This window comes from Pyrus communis, chromosome 7 (genome assembly GCF_963583255.1).
Source record: "Pyrus communis chromosome 7, drPyrComm1.1, whole genome shotgun sequence".
In the NCBI taxonomy this organism is placed as follows: Eukaryota; Viridiplantae; Streptophyta; class Magnoliopsida; order Rosales; family Rosaceae; genus Pyrus; species Pyrus communis.
This window is the reverse complement of record NC_084809.1, coordinates 12403267-12425507: the sequence shown is the minus strand read 5'-3', so window position 1 is coordinate 12425507 and position 22241 is coordinate 12403267. Positions and strand designations below refer to the sequence as shown.

Here is a 22241-nt window from a genome sequence, read left to right as displayed (position 1 = left end):
AACGATCCAACCGTCAAACTTGTTTATATATGCTTCGAGATCGCATACGCCAAAAATTGCAAAAAACAAATATTCAAAGATCAAGTAATGAGACAAAACTTTTCGACGGTTATAAACAAAAAATCACGATTTAACGGTTATTTTAACTCCGATTTTGATGATTTTTTACAGCTACACTCCTTGACCCTAAACAAATACAATTAATGAATTCGATCTTCTATTTAAAATATTTACACTAGTAGATACCACAAAATCTTATGTTATACTTGATGAAAGTATAAATAAACTCTTAAGTGTTAGTGAAGCTATCGTTTTGATGTGATACACATCCTACGAAACTAATTTCAACGATCCAACCGTCAAACTTGTTTATATATGCTTCGAGATCGCATACGCCAAAAATTGCAAAAAACAAACATTCAAAGATCAAGTAATGAGACAAAACTTTTCGACGGTTATAAACGAAAAATCACGATTTAATGGTTATCATAACTCCGATTTTGATGATTTTTTACAGCTACACTCCTTGACCCTAAATGAATACAATGAATGAATTCGATCTTCAATTTAAAATATTTACACTAGTGGATACCACAAAATCTTATGTTATACTTGATGAAAGTATAAATAAACTCTTAAGTGTTAGTGAATCTATCGTTTTGATGGGATACGCATCTTAGAAACTAATTTCAACGATCCAACCGTCAAACTTGTTTATATATGCTTCAAGATCGCATACGCCAAAAATTGCAAAAAACAAACATTCAGAGATCAAGTAATAAGACAAAACTTTTCGACGGTTATAAATGAAAAATCACGATTTAACGGTTATTTTAACTCCGATTTTGATGATTTTTTACAGCTACACTCCTTGACCCTAAACAAATACAATTAATGAATTCGATCTTCTATTTAAAATATTTAACACTAGTAGATACCACAAAATCTTATGTTATACTTGATGAAAGTATAAATAAACTCTTAAGTGTTAGTGAATCTATCGTTTTGATGGGATACACATCCTACGAAACTAATTTCAACGATCCAACCGTCAAACTTGTTTATATATGGTTCAAGATCGCATACGCCACAAATTGCAAAAAAAAAACCATTCAGAGATCAAGTAATAAGACAAAACTTTTCGACGGTTATACATGAAAAATCACGATTTAACGGTTATTTTAACTCTGATTTTGATGTTTTTTTACAGCTACACTCCTTAACCCTAAACAAATACAATGAATGAATTCGATCTTCAATTTAAAATATTTACACTAGTGGATACCACAAAATCTTATGTTATACTTGATGAAAATATAAATAAACTCTTAAGTATTAGTGAATTTATCGTTTTGATGTGATACGCATCCTACGAAACTAATTTCAACGATCCAACCGTCAAACTTGTTTATATATGCTTTGAGATCACATACGCCAAAAATTGCAAAAAACAAACATTCAGAGATCAAGTAATGAGACAAAACTTTTCGATGGTTATAAACGAAAAATCACGATTTAACGGTTATTGTAACTCCGATTTTGATGATTTTTTACAGTTACACTACTTGACCCTAAATGAATACAATGAATGAATTCGATCTTCAATTTAAAATATTTACATTAGTGGATACCACAAAATCTTATGTTATACTTGATGAAAGTATAAATAAACTCTTTAGTGTTAGTGAATTTATCGTTTTGATGGGATACGCATCCTACGAAACTAATTTCAACGATCCAACCGTCAAACTTGTTTATATATGCTTCGAGATCGCATACGCCAAAAATTGCAAAAAAACAAACATTCAAAGATCACGTAATGAGACAAAACTTTTCGACGGTTATAAACGAAAAATTACGATTTAACGGTTATTTTAACTCCGATTTTGATGATTTTTTACAGCTACACTCATTGACCGTATATTAATACAATGAATGAATTCGATCTTCAATTTAAAATATTTACACTAGTGGATACCATAAAATCTTATGTTATACTTGATGAAAGTATAAATAAGTGTAGATTTTTAAAACCCTCCAAATCTCATGAACAATGTTATTTATTTGAGTGAAAAATTAATAATAATAAGTGTGAAAAATTTAATCACTCGTAATGAAAAGCTTTACAACTTTCATTAAGGGGTCAACTCTGAAATTTAGTATGTATATACTAATTTAATATTATGTTTTACATTTTTTTGGGTCAAATTATGTTTTTCTTTTCATTTTTATTGATTTAAAATATAATTTTCTTAACGGGTAACGGGTCGGGTCATATTACCTGATAATATTAACGGGTTGATTTCGGGTCGGGTCATATTACCCGTTTACTTTAACAGGTATTACACGACACGACCCGTTAAGCTATCGGGTATGACACGAAAACGACACGAACACGAGAAACACGACACGAATGCCAGGTCTAGTGAAAACTGATGTTTCATAATAGTTGGTAATTCTACTTAATAATACAGTTTAGAGATAGTCGTCTTCAGTTGAAAAAAGGTTAATCTTTGGCTATGAGAAAGGACAATGCTAAGAAAACTAAATTTGAAGACAAAATTTTGAAAACTAAAACACATGAGTTGATAATTGATTTATTACTTAAACGTTGATAAACGTGCTTATTCCTATTAATGACACATCATTTAGATTGTAAATTTAATCTTCAAATTTAGTCTCTCTAATATTACAAGAGAAAATAAAGCTAGTCTTTGACAAGGTTGAAGTTGGTGTGATCATATTATATGAATTTATATTTATATTTAACTAATGGATTTGAGCTCAAATTTGGCTAGAGAGTAAAGGTCAACAATATCATAGAAAACTACTTAAAAATCGTGTCCGACCTCGGAACCAGCCCTTCAGATCGTACCATGCCTGCAGAAAAATAGCCTATTTCGATTCGACCTGGGAACCAGCCCTATTTTGATCCCTATTCCGATCAAATCTCGCCACCACCACCAAGCCCAACAAGAAAAACACAGAACCCAACCACCCATTCAGATCGCACCAATCATGCCGATCTGCTCCCTCTCCCTGCGAAGACCGTTTTCGTCCTTCAAATCTTCATGCTCATCCATCAAGCGATGAAGTTTCAGAAGATGAAGAATCGTCCCATGCACTCATATGAAAAAGAATCAGACTAAAAAAAAAAAAAATTAGGGAATAGGGGACGGAGAAAATGAGGGAGTTAAGAGGTTAGACGAAAAAAAAGTCTGCTTCTTCAAAGAGAGATTGCAAAAAAATTATAAATAATAAAATAAATTAATATGTTATATTACATCCAACATCATACTCTTTTTAATCATTTACCATAGTTACAACAGTTTTACAAACAGTCAAACACTGTTTTTTTGTTAGAAACATTTCTGCCAAAAAAAAAAAAACAAAAACAAAGGCTCAACTACTTTATTTTTCAGCTATTATTCATTTGATGTGATTGATATTAATGCCCTAAATCTGTTTCCTATATTCATTTGATGTGATTCCACTGTTTGAGCATAGTTTCGTAATTGTCCACCACTTGACCTTTTGGTAGGCAAAGATCCGACCATTGGATCATCATGTAATTCAAGTATGTTGTTATATGAGTAATGTGATGCTATTAGGAATTTATGGATCGGATATCCGACATGTAGATTTAGATTACATACCGTTGACCGGGAGAAGTCCTGAATCATTCTTAAATCTGTATGCATATGGTCCTACATGGTTGATCCGCATTAGGGGACTATACACATTCTAGGGGTGACTGTACTTGGTTTATACACATTGGGTGATCATTACCCTCTTGATTTTAATGTTCTCAGGAGTGATCATGCTTGGGTAATCCTTATTATATGACCACACTATTAGATGCATGCCCATGGCCCTGCTTCGTTAATCCGCATTAGGGGACCATACACATGATATGGGTGGTCTCGTTAAGTTGGTCCAGAACTCTATATCTGATGGATTCTATTGAGTCAGTCTAGAATCCTACTTTCTCTATGGTTCATTCGAGTTGGTCCAAAACCTTGTATCCGATGAGTTGGTCTAGAATCCTGCTTGTTAGATGGTTCATTAAGTAGTATGGAATCTAATGAATCGTGCTCGTCGAGTTCCATTGAGGGGTTATAGAGCTCTATGTTTTTCTTGCTAGATAATGCCATGAGTGTGAAGTCATTGCAAATACAAGTTTTTTTTAGCTTAATAAAAAGGTGAGCTACGATTGGCTTGATCCTGTCTTAGGGTACGTAGGCAGTCTAACTTAGGTGCGGCCATAAAATAACATGAAAGGATAAAACACTGTTGAATTAATGGTTTGTTGTCGGTACTTCACTTTGTGAGACTACTGGCTTTATTTATAGGTGTTTTGTGCATCTATTTTATTGAAGTACTAATATAGCTTGATTTTTATCTGGTTGTCCTGATACGTGCTAACATCACGTGTCAATCCTAGACATATCTTGAGATCGGAGCGTGATACGTAGACCCCCTCTCTTTAAAGGAGCACAACATTTCTTCCAAGAAACAGGGAAATAGGCCCGAGAATTTGTACTCTTATGTCCAAATAAAATTGCGAACTTGTAATAATATGGTCTTAGGCCAAGCATAAATAGAAAAATTGTGAGATAACATGCTAACAACTATAGAATTAATAAGGAGTCACCGTAACATGCTAACAACTATAGAATTAATTAATAAAGAATCACCTTCCCAACCATAGAGAGAGAATAGCCACGCCAAGTAGATACATAGTTACAAATCTTGTTTGCCAAAACTTGAAAATAGGCTCTTTTAGGTCATCTAACAAAAATTGAAACCCCAAGATAAACAAAGTCCAACCCGGATGCTCAAACAAGAGTAAATTAGAGATCGACAAGGAACATCTTACCTACCCAAATAAACATGAGACTTTGCTTTAGGCACAAATTGTCCAGAATTTAAGCCAAACTTATCAAAGAAACTTGGAAGCTTGTAAGTTGCACAAAACTGGCCTTGTTATGGAAATGATATCATCCGCATAAAGAATAAGAGAGGGTATCTTAGCTGGTTGAGGGAAAGAAATAGCTTTGACCTTTCCAGTTTCGAATAAATATAGTAGACCTCCATTGAGAACCTCCTCCGCAAGACAAAAATGAAGATGAGATAATGGATCATCTTGACAAACACCACGACCCACAATGGAAGAAGCCAGCCGTGCAACTAGATTTGGTCACGCCAATATCGGCTCCACAACATGGAATAATAGCTGAATTGGTTCACAATGCTACCCTTGACAATCGACTGTATTATGCCTGGGTTGGGATTTGAACTTTTATGCAAGCAGGATATTGTTTTTTTTATCAATTAGTCTATTCTGGTTGAACTGCTTGCAAACTACACTGATGAAAAGATTGAAGATATAGATACAGAGGAGGAAGGAAGAGAATATAGGACAAATACAATTTTATATTGATTGCTTGTAATGAATAGAATGTTACATAGCTAAACTATCCTTACATTATCTATCAGCCCTTACAATTAAGTCAAATAAGCCTTAACTGAGCACTAAAACAACTCATGAGTGATTGCAATCAGTTAGCAGATTACCTTTATTATTGGAGATTTGTTCAATTCTATTATAGATTAGTTTAGTTCTAATCTATTATATTTCTCAATTTCATTTATTACTGATGTAATATATAAATACCTTATCGAATATCTTCAATTCCACCATCAATTAGAATCAAAGCCCTTCTCCAATTGTATTCCAATTAATTTCCTCCAATATCTTATCGAAGCTCTTCAATTCCACAGCTCATTCAATTCATTGCACCACTTCAAGCTTTCTATATGACCATCTTTACTCCACCATCACTTGGTATGTAGCGACTATTTGTGGCGCTCATGTCCTTTGTGAGTTTCTTTTCCTTCCTCCATTATATATAAACATATATAACATATATATATATATATATATATATATATATATATATATATATATATATATATTTTAATAAGAAAGATAATAGATTAGGCGAGTTAAGCTACGCATAAGGTTTGGTCGTTGGACTACAATAGTAGAAACCTTACTCTCTAAACCCTCACAATGCGGAAAGAAAGAACCAAACCCCAAGATTAGCCGTCAACTACAAGTAGATTACTTTCTTCCCGCATTATATAACATACATTTTGCATGTTATATGTAACGCATTACCGAGAGTAATTAGTTGGGTTCATGACTTATTCATTGTTATATGAAATGCTTATTCTACAATAAGTGTGCTTAAGTTTTATTCATACTTGTAGGGTTTTTATGAAAAATGATCTCTCAAATTGACCCACCCAATTAGGATGGTCATTGAAATTAAAAATCGATCAGTATCTGAAAATCGGTGTCGCAAATTAATGAGTCATTCCTTTACAATTATGTTGACTGAGTCTCACAAGTCTAATTATAAAAAACTGTTTTTATTTTTATACAAGTAAAAACTTGAAAAATAAAAAAGGAAAGAATAAGAAGTAGAAGATGAGGGGTTTGGGTGTGGTCGTCCGGGCATGGTTATGCTCGGGTGCGAGGGGAAGAAGATGAACAGATCATCATCATCTTTTTCTTTTTTTTTTTTTTTTTTTTTTTAATTTTATTTTAAGTTTTTAATTATATGCTACTTATAATACTACATTCTAGTAGTATTAGTATTCTTCTTCATTTGTAAGTGAGAGCTCTTAGTTCGATTCTCGTCAAAGACGAATACGAATCACAATATTGTTAGTTCATTATGCGATTAAGCCCACCACCCTTGTTCAAAACAAAAAAAAAACAAAAAAAACAAAAAAAAAAGTTTTTAAATATACATACGCAAAAGTTGTTTTTTCATTATTTAAATATTTTTAATCCATGTGACAATATTTAATTAGACTTGTGAGACCTAATTATGTGTTATACCAACACATAATAGAATTTTGACATAATTGTAATAGAATGACTCAAGCTAGTTAATAAATATATACACATTAAATAGTGTCTAAAACTTCAAAGACTTACCTTTAATGTAAATATATCATTGCATAAAAAAAATAATAAAAAATTAAAAAAAAAACCTGTACGGACCTATTTTCCATGTCACCTCATCCTCAATTACAAAATTTGCCCCAAAAATGAAAAGGAATTGTAAAAAAAAAAAAAAAAAACAAAAAGAGCTCCTCAGATGAAATGAGGGTACAATTTTAGCAGCTCCTTGATGTCCACATTGTAAAGTCTTTGAATGTCATGCAGCTTTCTCTCCTCCTCCCTCGCCACAAAGCAAATGACATGACCTTTTCTTCTAAACCTTAAGCTCGGTCCCAATCGATGAACATAATCTTCCAAATCATCCGGCAAATCATGGTTTACTACTGTAACAGATTCTTGCTGCTGCGGCTGATGCAGCGCATCTATACAATCCACCTTGACATCGTCGGTGATGAGAACACAGCAAGAGCCGGCATGGAATTCACATACAATTGCATCACAAGTGTCCCAGTCCATGTCAGCATGAATGACCGAGACAGCGTGGCTGCTGTTTCGCATCTTGTCAGCAAGCCACTCCACCCCGTCAGTTGTGTTAACAAAAATGACAGTTTGAGTGATAGAGGAGTTAGAGCTCAGAAATTTTCTCAAGCTTCCATCTATCTTGATCAACAGTGACATAAAATTGGTTGAAACCCTCGAGGTTGAGCTCATCAGGCGGCTTTTGGAAGATCCTTGGGGGTTTGTTCATAAACTTCCTTGTGAGTACAAGGCATTTAGGGGACATTGTAGCAGAGAACAAGCCAGCCTGAACTGATGGCAGCGGCACGAAAATGTCACGGATCTGACCATCAAAACATCAATATTGCTAGGACATTTAAATTGCAAGTCAAACAAAAATCGAAACCACAAAATTAGTGGGAGAAAAAGGGCAACCATGCAGTGAAATCTTATTTCACCTCGCAGTCGGTCTAAATTGGCAGTCTAACATGTCAGCCAGTTTGACAAGAAAATATTCTTAACAACATACCTGGTCTTCAAACCACCAGTAAGCAATTCATCAGCCTCGTCCAGTACGAAAATCTTAATATGATCCCTGCAAAGTGCCTGATCCCAGTGAAACGTGTCAAATACAGAGCCGGGAGTGCCAACAACAACATGAACACCAGCTTGAAGAATTTGTTTATCTTCACGAACACTTGCTCCGCCTACACAAGCAAGAACCCTCATGCCGAGATATTTGCCAAGTGCTCGCATAAGCTTCTCCATCTGCAGCGCCACATCGTTCCTAGGTGTCAACACCAATGCCTGGCACTGGTTTAGACCATAATCAAGTCGCTGCAAAATTCCAGTGCAGCAAGCTGCTGTTGTCCCAGTTCCAGGATGAGCCTGTTCGATAACATCAAGACCTCTGCAGAATGGAACAATACCCCTTTTCTGAATTGTAAAGGCTTCTTAAAACCTTCACACACCAAAAAATAAAAATAAAAGAAATTACACTTGAAACGTCTTGAAAAAGGAAATGGCGAGGACAAGTGAGAACTAAAAACTAAAAACGAAATGGTTATCAGATGGACCTTAAAATTTTGAAAGCAAATATGTGGTGATGTTGCCTACTGGGAAAACCGATAATCTAAACTTGACAAACAGAAATTAAATTCCTACCATAAGCATAAATGCCCTTTAGAAGATTTTCTTGCAACCCCATATAATCGAAATTTTCATGAACCTCATCATATGGTGTGAAAAAATTGTCATCAACCTCACCATAGGATACCTCTTGTTCTTCAGGACCAAGACCTGCCATATCTGTAGGCGTATCTGTACAACGACTTATCTGTTAAAGTAGCCAAAAACAAACTAGTACTGGGTTTTTGAGAAACTATTGAGGTCATTTATTTTCATGTTCGAATTGCTTAATTGTGAGGATGTGATGAATGTCCCATTTCGGAAAGTTAAGAAAGCTGACATGAACCTAATTATAAGAAACTTAGACCGCTCCCCCATTTAGTATTTGCTTTTCGAATTGAACTTCAACTTCCTTCATTGCTCAATAAAACCCTAAAAAAAAAATAGTAGAAAATTAACATTTATGATAGTCTTGTACCGGGTTCCCTTTCGTTTACTTCCTTAGCCACACCACTGCAACGCCAAGAGCTTCATGTCTCCATGCTCCATAAATATCCACACGAGCAGAGCCATGCCCACAAGTGACCCTCCGACTTCCTAAGCCAGTGAAGAATGCCATCAGCATTCGCTTAGCACGACCCTCCATGGACTACTTTCTGGTTTACTTTCTGTTGAAAGTTGGACTGTGGGAGACAAATTGTCCCACATCGGTAAGGGACAAAGTTTGCTATGGGCTTATATGATTTTGGGCTACTCCCCATATTGCCAATTGGTTTTATGGTGGAACCCCAATTTCATCATGGTATCAGAGTAGATTGTCCCTCGTGTGAAAGCCCAAAGGCCACATGTGCTCATGCGTCACCCAGTTGTTGTCTACGTGTAGGCTTGAAAATCGGCCACACGTGCGAGACAAAGTTGAAATTTGAGAGAAAAGTTGTCCCACATAGGTGAGGGACAAAGTTTGCTATAGGCTTATGTGGTTTTGGACTACTCCCCATATTGCCAATTGGTTTTATGGTGAAATTCCAATTTCATCACTTCCTTATTTTTTATGGATGGATTGAACCTTTTCCTTCTTATACATCAAATGAACCCTTTTGGTTACTTGATAACCAAGTAACGAAGGAAGGACATGCGTCGTTTTTGCCTTTTGGGTACGAAAAAAGACCGACTTAATGAGTTTTGAAAGTTCTTTCAGAATGCGGACTCTTTTGGCTTAAATTTGTAGCCATGTGACTTTATTGTGGCTCTGATAAGGCCTCGTCACATAAGCATATAATGGGTTATTTTTGGCCATGCCTTTCGTTGGCTTTTCAAACACGATTAGAGTTTGTGTAGGGTGTTCCGATCACATTATTTGTACCTCTTAATCTTATGTATTTTGATCACATCCAATTTTGTATGCTCTTACCCTAGTCAAACAGCCTTATCGAATATCAGAGCAAACAAACTGCATATTTTGGGTTATCGATTTGTTTTCATTATCTCTTGTCAATAGTTAATTGTTTCGCATACAATCTAGAACATATTGGTTAAAACCAACGTACAACCTAATGTAGGGTTGAGTGCAGCTTTAGTTTCCATGTTTTGGTCTAAATCAATATGCTTTAATTGATGAGAGATACTTTTTTGTCACCAATTCACCATATGTTAAGCTTATGTGAAACAGATATAGTTCACTTTCTGAATACGTGACAAATCTTGAGTGGATGAACGACCCCACTGGACTATGAATGGGTTTCATAGATAAATAAATGAAATAAGACACACTACTAGAATTATGCTCATTGCACACCCTTTGCAATTGGTGGTCATAGATATAAAGCTGCTACTCTTACTATTTTTTTGTGGCTTTACAGTGGGATGCCATTGATATCAGTGGCCTTAAGAAATCAGCCACCAATGATTGGTGTCTGCTAACTAACTTTATTTCTTAAAATTACACCAAAGACTTTTTACATGTTTTTTCGACTTTGGGACTTTTTTTTTTAATTTCTTTTTCAATCTTCTCATTTTTATCTATAAAAAATAATTGTTTTTTCATTTAATAATCCTATTCTACAGTAGTTTCACCCCCAAATAAATACAAAGTTAGACAACCCTAATTATCAACCCAACCATTCTTCCTCTCTCTCTCTCTCTCTCTCTCTCTCTCCTCCCTGAGCTCAACTCCTCGCCTCCTCCCTAACCTTTTCGATGGGATCGACGGCTCGGTGTGAGATTTGGTGAGGGGAAGGCATGTGGCTTATAGATAGGAGGGGAGAGAGAGAGAGAGAGAGAGAGAGAGAGAGAGATAGAGATTCGGTGAAGGGAAGGCATGCAGCTTGCAGAGAAGAGGAAGGGAGGGAGGGAGGAGAAGACGAAAAGCAACTGAAGCAAATTCATGGACAGGGTCGCAACAATGAAGACCCCTCGATGGCAGATTCAAGTCAATCTGGGTAAAGTCATAGCCTTCAACCCTCATCAAAGCTTCCCTTTCAACCCCTTATCCAGGTTATTTTTTACTTATATCTCTATTTTTTTTTTGTTGAATTTGGCTTCTGGGATTGCGAAATTCTTCGATTCCAAGTTTGAATTCTTCAATTTTGATTTATGGTGGCAATTTTTATTTTCTATTGGGTCTGAGACTTGGAAACTCAATATCTTTGTGATATTAGATTAACGTAGTTAAACTATATTTTCTTTTGGTGGGCATGTCTAAATTTCTGTATTTGCGCTGTAGAGATGTCTTATTTGGTGAAGTGTTCAAAATCCTTCTGCTAACTGATTTAGTAGGTTGAATCTGTATCCAAGGATTCCTTCCAATATGGTCTGAACTATTTTGTTTAATTAACGAAAATAGGTCACTTTTCTCTATGGTGGTCCCTTAGAGTTTTTGTTTATCATGGAAAACACAGAAAGCCCTGCTTATCGGGCTGTATCTATGGTACTATCAGAGCTTAAGGTATACGTAACAATAATCATGGTTTCTTTAATATAAGAAGAACATCCAGGACAAGTCATATATAAAATATGTTTGGAAGCACAAGTTTAATGCATAACATTTTTTAGGTTACATGTGTTCCCAGATTGATTTGTTTTAAGTTTAATTTCATTTCCTTGCAGGATGAGGTTGATGCTAAGATTGTTGAGGCTGGTATTTCAACAACCTGCAGTCAGAAAATTCACAACCGATTGGTATGTACCTGATTAAAATAATTTACGCTTTGCTACCATGCTGGTGCAATAGCAAGGTCTTGCACAGTTGTAAGTGTTATCTTATCAAATCATTATGTACCTATAATTGTTCTATACGACGAGTTTCTTTTCTTTATGGAATATAGGAATATAAATTTATTACTAAGTCTTAATGGTGTAGGGTATATGTAAATGAATTCAATTAGAACTCACTTTTTTGTTTTCTGTTTTGTAGCTGCCTTGGTCATTAGTTGGTGATCTCTTGTATTGGAATTTTCTGGTTTTTTGAATTTCTGAAAAAAAAAAGTGAAAATGTTAATGCATTTATATGTGTGAGTATGCACAACGCTCTTCACTGATGCTCCATTCTCATTTCTGTTCTCCCTCATTCATATGTAAATGCTTTGTTGTATCTTGTCCTCTGTCCATTGGTCATAAATATAGTATCTATGCTTTCTTTATCTTGTTCTTGAATACCCATGCTGATTGGGAGATCATTTGTTGTTTCAAGGTTGAAGGTGGTTTGCATATTCATGAACTTGTCAATTTAATATGTTCTTAGTTGAAGTTGCAGAAGGGTTGCAGTGAATTTGTGGAGATTTTTGTATGGTAAATTATGACTGCAAACCCCTTGAAAATCTACTTTTCCCTGGTATTTATATGATCATATCTCAGTGTTGTCCTCAACTCTAATCACTTTCAATTGGACTTAAGTTAACGTTATTCTTACGAAATTTGTGGGTTTGATTTTGGGTGCGGGCTGCAGCTGATGATCAAATTCAAGTTATTGAGATGATTAAGTTCTTGGAAACAAAGGGTTCGAAGACTTTTTAAAGTTTGGTTCCAACATTTGTACAAAATTCTATAAAATATCAGTTATGCAAATTTATAGTTGTATTCTTATATTTTAATGATATAACAATTTGTTTTCTCACCAAAAATAGAAGAAGAAATATGATACTCTAATTTGGGTGCCCACACAGGGCATCCTTTTTTTTAATATTATATTGCAACTTTGCCACCGATGTGAATTAGAGTGGCACAGCAGGAAAGGCACCAATGCAATATTAGTAGCCATTGTTACAATAGAGTCCTCTACATAGGCCACACTCTCTAGTTTAGTGGGTGCTTGGTGGCCATACAAGTTTGCCACCAATGTGAGTGGCAACACTTGACAATAGCCACCAATGAAAAAGGTGGCTTATAGCCAAATTTCTAGTAGTGACAATATTTACGAAGTTTATCTATAATCTATGTGACTGGAGTATGTCATTGGGGCAGCAGTGGTGCTTTCATTTGTAATCTGAAAAAATGAGAGTACAAAGATAACTCTTTTTAGTCTCTCATATTTTCTTGCTCTTCTTCCTATGTTTTGTATTGTCTTCTCTTCTTACACTTTGGCCTTCCTTATATAGGCAAATGAATAGGCAAGATGTTAAATCAAAACCTACCACTCACTTAATGGATACCACACTTACTTAATGCATTCATATGTAACATCCACACTTGAATTTCATAATCGACATTCGTATTTACCATGCATTTTTACAACACTCCCCCTTGGATGGCCATATGTCAATATTGGCTGCCTCATTAAAATCTTAATTTGTTTTAGATGCTCCCCCTGATGAGTTTCTCCTCTAATTTCAAATTCTTTAGGCTAATGCGTGTCAATGCCATACTTGAACTTCTGTGGGTTCATCATTGATTTTTCTGCTTTAGTTTCTTTCATAATAGAAGTGGTGCTTCTGTGGGCTCATCATTGATTTTTCTACCAGTCCCTTGCATAGCAGAAGTTGTACGCAACCTTTGCCTTTGAATGATCCTTCAAAACATCACTTCTCACTGACTCATCCATGCTTGGTATCTTCAGTGTAAAGAGCAAACATCATATTAACTGTTCTGAGGTATTTGATGAGGAAATCTGAGACCTAACAACAATTGAAGATAACTACTCGAGAGTAATGCAGGATAAGCAATCAGGGAAGGGGTTTCAGGTAATCAGTTCTAGATCAGAAGTTTGATTTCAGGTTTCGACTGATTGCTCTCTTTCTCCTTGTCTAGCAAGTAAGAACAAGGACAAATAAAATGACAAGGGAAAAACATGATATGAGATACTTTTGCTTTCGACCCTAATGATATAAGATACTTTTGCTCTTGAAGAAAATAGTAGAATGTTTTGATACTGATGCAAAACTTCTCGATCAAAACTATTTTCTTGCTAAAGAAATGAGTTGAGAGCATTTTAAGTGACTTGATTAAAGACGTATTATCGGAGATGAAGAAAACTGAGTATTTCGAGATATTTCGTTGAAAATGCACTCTTGGAGAGGAGAAAGAGTTAGGCATTCTTACAAGTTTGCCTTGCCATGGAGGACAGAGGTCGACATATATAGGGATTTAAGCAAGTAGTGGTGCTATTCCTTTATGCTTGTCAGCAACAGTGGTGTAATTCGAACTTTAAAATTCAAGCATTTTAACTTTGTCAGAGATCTTTGGCAAAGTTGCCTGTAATATCTAAAAAGCTGATATTGCGTCTGAAAAGTGTCAACAAACTTTATTCAGGAAAATCTGGCTTTTGAAATTCAGAAAGCGGTGCCTCTTCGATTTTTGAACAAGTGGCCATGTTGCCTCTTCTTTTATAGAGGCATCAATTGTGTTAAAAATCACGTTAAAAATCACACTTCTGAGATTTCAATTTATCTGACATCATTTTCCTTCATTTTTGAAAATGGCTAGCCCATCTGACCGTCATTTCAATTTGAATGTTGTGGAAGATGCAAACATGTCTCCTCAAGACAATATATAGCACACATCCTTCTTATCCTCTAATAGTCTTCTTACAATTGGGGACTTTGTGATGAAGAATGATATAACAGTTACAGTGGTAGTTGGAAATTTTCTCACTCCCAAGGATAACAGGATACTTTCAAAATCGCCCGATGAATTTGCTGTTCAAGACTCTCTGGATTTTAGTGTTCAATGTGAGAGCTCTATATCCAATATGGGTCAACGTCTACTTGCTTGAACTCACCAAGTTGGATCATTAATGGTTGAGGTGCCAAGTCTTAGACAAGAGATCAGATGGCTCAAGCACAAAAATAGAAAGTTGCACATGCTTGCAAATAATTAGTCAACAAACATGAAAAGAAAGCTTGACTAGCGGCAGGAATCCAAAAGTCGGATTCAAAGTGACCATCAGAGGTTTGTGGCTTTATTCCAAAAGCACCAATTGCCTTCGTCGTCTGGAGTTTTACTAAAAATTGAGGCTCCAAATAATCAACGTTCGGTGCCTCTTCTTTTTAGAGTTCTGCTAAGTACTAAGGCATCACATGATCAATCTCTAGTGCCTCCCCCTTCTGGGGTTCTACCAATTACTTGAGGCTTTACATGGGCAACCTTTGTGAATGCTTCATCCTGTTTGTTTGTTTTTGTAGTTGTAACTCATATGTATGCATATGTATGTAATTTCTCGGAGATATCAATAAATAAGCTTCATTTAATTCCTATATATTGTGCTAAATACAATAAAGCATATACTTCATTAAGATGTGGTACTTCTAGACCAAATATCAATTTATTTTTCCCTCACGAAGACAAATGATCCTTCTTAGTGTCAAAATATTGGTTAATCATTTGAGTAGTCAACTCATAACGTTCAATCCATATAGTCCTTTAATATCATAAGCATCATGGATAAGATTCGTGTTGGCATATTGTTCAATCTGCAACTTGTGCAATATTCCTTTCAACACTTTATAATCTTTCTAGACTCTTCAAGAGTTCCAATCTAATATCATCAACTCTTGCAAGAGATTTTAGTATGTTGCAACAATATCATAATGAAAGTACTCACTAAGGCAATTTATATCATCTATTGGTATTGAGTACATAATTTATGCTTTTCCCTACCAGGGCTTACTTCAAGGAGTTTGAATCCTTCAAGGATTTTCTACACTTTATGACACATTCTCCTTTGGAATTTATACGGAGCAATTTGCTCCCATATATGCTTGAGGGATTTACTTATGGAGATATGATGTGGGCATCTCACGACCATTCGTATATAATTCTCCATTCATATGAACTCGTTTACAAGAGTATAATTTCAGGTTTCAATTAGTAACCTTGTGACATATCATGTGAGTGTATTTCACTATATTACAAATGCCTATATGTAACGTCCTTGGTTCAACATCTTTTGGCTATTTGTATTATATACATATATATAGGTCCATATTTTTTTTTTTCACGTTCTCACAAAATTATAATGGAATTGCCCTTCTCCATTTTTGGCCAATAATTTTTCCTTTCGTCGACCGAAAAAAAAAAGAACATGACTCAATATCAACACAGCTCATTGATGAATTTAGTAGCTACTTGTAAAAACTAAAATTACCATGGGTTATCATCAATCAGTGATCCCATATTCTCATGTGCATGTGCATGCATAAAAACTTTTTATTTCTTTAGGTATCCATTGCCTCTTCAAGGGCATTACACTATCTCTTCCAAGACAATCATAGTTTAGAGAATACGGATCATAACCTCTCCTTGAGTGTTATAGATCTTGGATTTTAATCTCTACTTACGAGAGTTGAGTCATTGGAACCTATACGTCTATCATGCTTCATGCATGAGACATCAAAATTCCCATGTTTACGGATTGTCCTTCTGGGGTGTGTATTCGTGCGACGACAGTCATGCTTCCGGCACGCAACATTTATGCTTCAGGAATGTCCGCCAATTGTCCTTCTAAGATGTGTATCCATGCGGCAACTGTCATGCTTCCGGCATGCAACAGTTATGCTTCGGGAATGCAATAGTTTATTAGTGTCATATTCTTCTTTTTTCGAATGATTGAATCTTTTGAGTGCAAGGGTTTGCCATGTTGCAAGCGTGCAACAGATAAATCATTTGCTGACACATTATTTTGTCTAATAAAGACATTAATTCTTGCTGGCACATTTGCAGCTAGTAAATGTGATTTTATCACTTTCGTTGCATCATGAAATGCATTTGGCATTTGATTGAATACTTTGAAGATGAACAATTATTCTTACTTCATTTTCACATTGATTGCTTCGTGAATCAAAATAAGACAAAGTGGGTACATCCCACGGCAATTCTCGTCGTTCTTCTGAAACGGTCTTTTCTCTCCCTAACGGGGGGAAAACAATCTTATCAATCCAACATAAATTCCCAGTTTGCGTTGATGCCTCATTTTAGTACGTTATGACAATGCAATAGGCACATAGATAGCACAACCAAAAACTTGTAAATGTGTAATGTTTGGTTGGTGCCCAAACACGAGTTGCACTAAGAAGTATTGATGGTTGGCAACAAGTCTCAGCCTAACTAATAATGCATCATGTAAAATGGCATGTCCTTGTAGAAACTAGCAATTTCGTTTTCATGAGCAGAGCACGTATAATCAATTTCATCCGCTTAATAAACGATTCTGTTAAACCATTTTGAGTATGGACATAAGGTACATGGTGTTCAACATTAATGCCCAGTGACATGCAATAATTATCAAAACTTTGAGCTGTAAACTCTCCAACAAATATACATGGATTATATAATCGTTTACATGAATCAAGGAACTTATAGTCCTTATTTAATAGTATGTGGACTGAGACTCTTATGGCTTTTATTACAATTTAAGTTATGGCACTGCAGCACTTCAAACTTATGGTACTCATCAAGGAACTTTATGTTCGATCTTAAGGATCAAGGGACTTCATGCCCGATCTTTTTATATGATGATGATCAAGGAAATTTATGTACAATCTTTTTTACATGATAAAACTTCAGGTCCAATTATTTTATATGATGATGATCAAAAACTGCAGGTTCTGATCTAATTAAGGAACTTCGGGTCCAACATATACTCATCATAACAAAAAAGAAGTACATAAATTAAAGCAATAAGTGGTAATTCCAGCCATGGTAAATAAATCGTCTTTAAGTAAATAAAGCTTGTGACAAAGGGCTTTAATTTAGCACCATTCACATAAATAGCAAAACTTAAAGCATTAGGTGGTAATTCCAGCCATAGTAAATAAATTACCTGTAAATAAACAAATCTTGTGAAATGGCTTTAAACCAGCATCATTCACATAAATAAAGCAATAATAGAAAAGGATGATGATTAAGTTTCCATCATTTTTTTAGGGATGTGATATCTACACACCCTTTTTTACTTCTCACACACCCTTTTAATTTTTGGCCGTCTGATTGAATGAATTGAAAAAGATCAACGGACAGAAATTAACAAAGGGTGTGTGAAAAGTAAAATGGGGTGTGTGGATAGCACACCCTTTTTTTATTTTATTTTTCTTTGTATGCCACTTCCTTTTGTTTCGTCCCTTTTGTCTTATTTTATTTTTACAACTCTTATGTCTTTTTGGTTAATAAGTGATAGTAACAATAAGTCTCAATTTGTGTTCCTCCTCCAGTGAGTTTTGAAAGAGTCGAAATGGTTCCCATAAGTTTTGGAGTCAAGAGTAGTACCTGCAACTTACGAGAAGATCAAACTATTATATTTAGCTCAAATTTTAGTATGATATGGATAAGAGGATACCGAACAACTTTTGTGAAGCAACTGTTTCGATCTGAGCTACTGAAAATAAAGTTTTGGTACTCATAAGATGGCTGTCCAGTTTTCTACGGAAATTGAAAACTAGGTTCGTGTTTCAGACATCTGCGACGATCGAACCGTTGGAATTTTCTGAAAATTTGATATGTTATAGATACTGGGCTAACAAACAACTTTCAAGAAGAAAGTACTTCAATCCGAGGTCAAAAAGTTAGAATTTAGAGACTATTTACATGGCTGTCAGATTTTCTACCGATTTTGAGTTTGTACCCTTTTGCTTCTGCAAATGATGATATACAGTCATACAACAAGATATATAGCTGCTTCAAGAAAATCAATAGTACAAGATGAAATGAAAAGATTTTCTTATCTGTGAGTTTCCAGCTGACAGAGGTGAGAGGTAGGTAGTGCCAGTGGCGGATGCATTGAGGGGCAGGGCTCAGTTGACCCCCCGAACTTTGGTGAACGTCTAAACTCGGCTCAATGGATTTTTTTCAGTCCCTACTTTCGAAAATGGGGTTCTCTCTTGGGAGAAAAGTCATGTTGAGTAGGGGCTTAGTGCTAATCCTCCAAATTTCAGTGAACGGTCCATGTATACTTTGGGTGCTGCCCTTTTGAAGATTAGAGTTGGCCTCATACATGCCTTCCAACTATTTGGTGATCTCAGTGAATAACAAAGCATCATCATTCTTGGACAAACATATTAATGGAATGCAATGATATCAAACATTGTTAATGTGTTCAAGTTGAGTGTGTTTCTTTGTTAAGCATTCATATGGGAGTAGCCTTGGAACATGTTAGTTTCCCTCGCAAATGAGACATTAACAGGTTTGCAGTATGCCTTTTTAAATGACTTTAGGCCTACCAAAGCTCGATGAAATTGCGATATGCATGCTAAAAAAAATTTGCGCGCTGCCCACTATTCATATTGACTCTCCTAATATTATTTCTTGAATCTACCGCTAGGTAGTGCTTCACCAGATTAGTGGCATTGTGCTTTCCATTAACACGAAAGCTTCTCATGTTGATAACGTGTTGTAAAATCGGCTATATGTGTGCAATGGAATAAGTGAAATACAACACAATATTTACGAGATTCCTCTCTTGTCAGTGTGACTGAAGTACGTCATCGGGGCAGCAGTAGTGCTTTTATTTATAATCTGGAAAAATAGGAGTACAAAGATAACTCTCTCTATTCTCTTATCTCTTCTTCCTCTGTTTTATGTTGTCTTCTCTTCTTACACTTTGGACTTCCTTATATAAGCAAATGAATAGGCAAGATGTTAAATCAAAACCTGCCACACTCACTTAATGGATATCACACTTAATTCATTCATATGTAGCATCTACACTTGAATTTCATAATGGACATCCATATTTACCGTGTATTTTTACAACAACTATAATATTCTCAAGGAATAGACAAATTAATTAACATAAACCAACTTATGATAAATTGGCTGGTAGAGTCACACAACACAAGATACCCTAGAACAATTAATTGTTTCGAATCCTTCTGCTATCAAGATGAATATTCATTTACTCGGGTAGGAAATTGAATACCAAATGCTCAGAGGAGATCATCAAAATTTGCTGGCAGCTCCTCTGAATGTCAAAAAGCATTTTCTCTCTATCTCCAGCCACGAAGTTGATGGCAGCACCTCTTTTTTCAAAATTTTCGCTTTGTCCTATACGATGTAGGTAATTTTCTGGTTGATCGGCTGGAAAATCATGTTCTACTACAACAAACGCTTGCTGGACCTCAAGATGACGAGCATATTGATCGGTGGTGATGAGGAAGCGGCAAGAGCGTCTCCGAAATTTGTGCATAACAGTATCGCGAGTTTTCTGGTTCATGCCAGAATGGATAGCAGAGATAGCTTGGAAGTTTCACATATGGTGAGCAATATACTTTTTCACTTTCTGGCATCATGTTAGACTACTCGGCAAAAAGGTATCCTAGAAACGAACCTTGTGAGTAAAAGTTCCGGTAAGCATTTCATCAGCCTGATTCAGTACAATCATCTTAATATCTTTGGGATCAAGTGTCTCCCTTTGCAACATGTCAAATACGCGATCAGGAGTGCCAACAACTATTAACAGTATCAGTTGTATCACAATAACGAAGAGAAAACAAAGAAGAAAAGGAAGGAAGAAGAAGGAAGAAGAATGACACAGAGAAAACCAAGAGAAAATCTGAATATTCTTTTGATTATTTGATACTTTCTTACAGTCTCACATTCTCTTCTTTTATACAAGAGTAACCGTCCTTCTTACAATCTTAGCTGACTAGGATTAGCTAACCAATCTTATCCCAACAGATCCTAACCATTCAACAGATTGTAACAACCTTTATGATGACATGGCACTTCATATTTTTAGTCAATATAGGTCAACAACAACAGCATGAACACCGGCTTCGAGAATGTATTTACCCTCATGGTAAGTTCTGCCACTTACACCAGCGTAAACCTTCGCAACTAGATCTCAGAAAGTTGCTCTCATAACATTCTCAGTCTCCCAGGGTAGGTGCAGAACCAAAGCCTGACCCTCGACCAAACTATCAAGATCAAGTTGCTGCACACTTCCACAGCTGAAAGTTATTGTTTTCCCGGTTCCAGGTGGAGCCTGTTGAATCACATCAAGGCCTTCGCAGAAAGGAACAATGCCCCTTTGCTGAATTGCAGACGGCTTCCCAAAACCTTTTGAACAAAAACAAAACAAAATTACCATACAAACACATTAATGGCTTAGTCATTGTATTAAATACAGCAAACAAACCTACCATAAGCATAAATGGTCGTCTTAAGATTGTCTTGCAATCCGATGCTTTCAAAATTATCATAGACCTCATCAAATGATGGATAGGACTCGTGTCCTTGTGGAGCAAGCAGGAAACCATGAGTAATGATTGATCGGCATTCAAAAGGCTACCCTGAATGGGAAATTCGACATAATTTCAAATGTAAAAGCATTGTAGTCCACCAAAGAGGCATGCTAATAACTAGCATGAAGAAAAACAAAAACAAAATAAACCGGCCGCTAATTGGTTGCTAAGAAAACTAAGGAAACTTGATTTTATTTCTGTTTCAAATCGCTTCCAGGACGCGGAAACAAAATCCAAATTGATTTAGAGTTTATCATAGTTAAACTTATTAACCATGAACAATATGCAAGCACATTAAATGACTTTGCTACGCACTCGCTAGATGGGACTTAGGACACTCCCTTGTTCATTGTTCACTATCTCCGTCCCAGTCTGATTCGTATCGGAGTCTCAATCTCAGACTGGATCTCAGTATGAGTCTCTTCCTTAGTGTCAATCTGGGTATGAGTCTTAGACCACCACTACCCCCACCGATACTGAGACCGAGACTCGGCCACACCAGTGACACCACCACTGTCAACCAAAAAAAGGCATGCGCCACCATGCTCTTGAAAAACTGATACCATGCAAGTGACAGCCAAGGCCACAGCCGAAGCAAACCCAGCAATTGCTGCGACAAACACAAAGCCAGCAAAAAGTAGCAAGGGGGATGATGGTCAGAAAAAGGAGTGCCGCTGAGGGAAGGGCCAAACCAAACCCAGCTACTGCTCCCACAAACACAAGGCCAGTGAAAACAAGCCGGGCGATATTTGGCACTCAGTGAAACTAGTGTCACCCAGGCCAAGAAGATGAATCCCATCACGCCCACAAGTGACAGAACCTCCTGTTCTAGACGAGAAGATTCGGAACCGTCCATAGATTACTGCTGTGTGGTGTACTCTAATCTCCTCGCCGTCGCTAATTAGAAAGTAAACTGGGAGATTTCAACAACAAAAACATAAGAAAATAGCAACATGACAAGATGAAAAACT

General features: G+C 36.0%; 2 pseudogenes; both read right to left on the bottom strand.

The window, feature by feature from the left end:
* Positions 1 to 7171: 7171 nt before the first annotated feature.
* Positions 7172 to 9251, bottom strand: LOC137740573 (eukaryotic initiation factor 4A-13-like; annotated as a pseudogene).
* Positions 9252 to 19922: 10671 nt separating this feature from the next.
* Positions 19923 to 22126, bottom strand: LOC137740570 (eukaryotic initiation factor 4A-14-like; annotated as a pseudogene).
* Between the last annotated feature and the right edge of the window lie 115 nt (positions 22127 to 22241).